Here is a 215-nt window from a genome sequence, read left to right as displayed (position 1 = left end):
GAACCCAAAGCCGAAGGAAGCAGAGGGCCCAGCGGTGCGGGGCCGCACACGGGGCAGTCGCTGTACGGGTGGTGCTCGGCCGGGCTCGGGCGGAGGGGTTTCTACCGACGCAATATTTTGTTGTTGTAAAAGGAAAAATTAAAAAAAAAATCAACATTAAAAAAAAAAAGTTTAAATAAACGTTTTTACAAAAAGCACGGACGCGTGGTGCGGTG

This window comes from Centrocercus urophasianus, unplaced genomic scaffold, assembly GCF_019232065.1.
Source record: "Centrocercus urophasianus isolate 14NV4802_14NV808 unplaced genomic scaffold, USGS_Curo_1.0 seq_24, whole genome shotgun sequence".
In the NCBI taxonomy this organism is placed as follows: domain Eukaryota; kingdom Metazoa; phylum Chordata; class Aves; order Galliformes; family Phasianidae; genus Centrocercus; species Centrocercus urophasianus.
This window is presented reverse-complemented; position numbering follows the sequence as displayed.